The sequence below is a fragment of the Apis dorsata genome, unplaced genomic scaffold (genome assembly GCF_000469605.1).
Source record: "Apis dorsata unplaced genomic scaffold, Apis dorsata 1.3 scaffold_867, whole genome shotgun sequence".
In the NCBI taxonomy this organism is placed as follows: domain Eukaryota; kingdom Metazoa; phylum Arthropoda; class Insecta; order Hymenoptera; family Apidae; genus Apis; species Apis dorsata.
The window spans coordinates 349,879-350,208 of record NW_006263987.1 but is presented as its reverse complement, the minus strand read 5'-3'; the positions used below and the strand labels follow the sequence as shown (position 1 = coordinate 350,208).

The 330-nt window shown below is 26.7% G+C and overlaps 1 protein-coding gene across 4 annotated transcripts in view; it reads left to right on the top strand.

Moving 5' to 3' along the window:
* The window catches only part of LOC102676118 (segmentation protein cap'n'collar), a 76,906-nt gene that overhangs the window by 43,798 nt on the left and 32,778 nt on the right, over positions 1-330 (top strand). The window lies entirely within an intron of this gene.

The window sequence follows — 330 nt, the reverse complement described above, 5'->3', positions numbered from 1 at the left end:
AAAAAAAAAAAAAAAGAGAGAGAAGTTATATTTTTATATTCTTTTCGTTGAATATAAATAAGTTGGCTCGCAAAGAAATATGACGGTTAATGTCGTATCACAGTCCCATCTACTGAATTACCTTCGTTTGATTTGCCTCTGTTTAAATTATCGTCGTTATAAATATGTATAAATATGTTCTTACGAGTAAAATATTATCAAGAGTTTGTATTTATTGCGCTGTAATTAATCATCGCGTGTTATAATATAACGTAATTTCTGGAGAAGTTTCTTCCAAGAAAGAACATATAATCATATTTATATCGTTTTCTAATTACATCGTTTTTTATT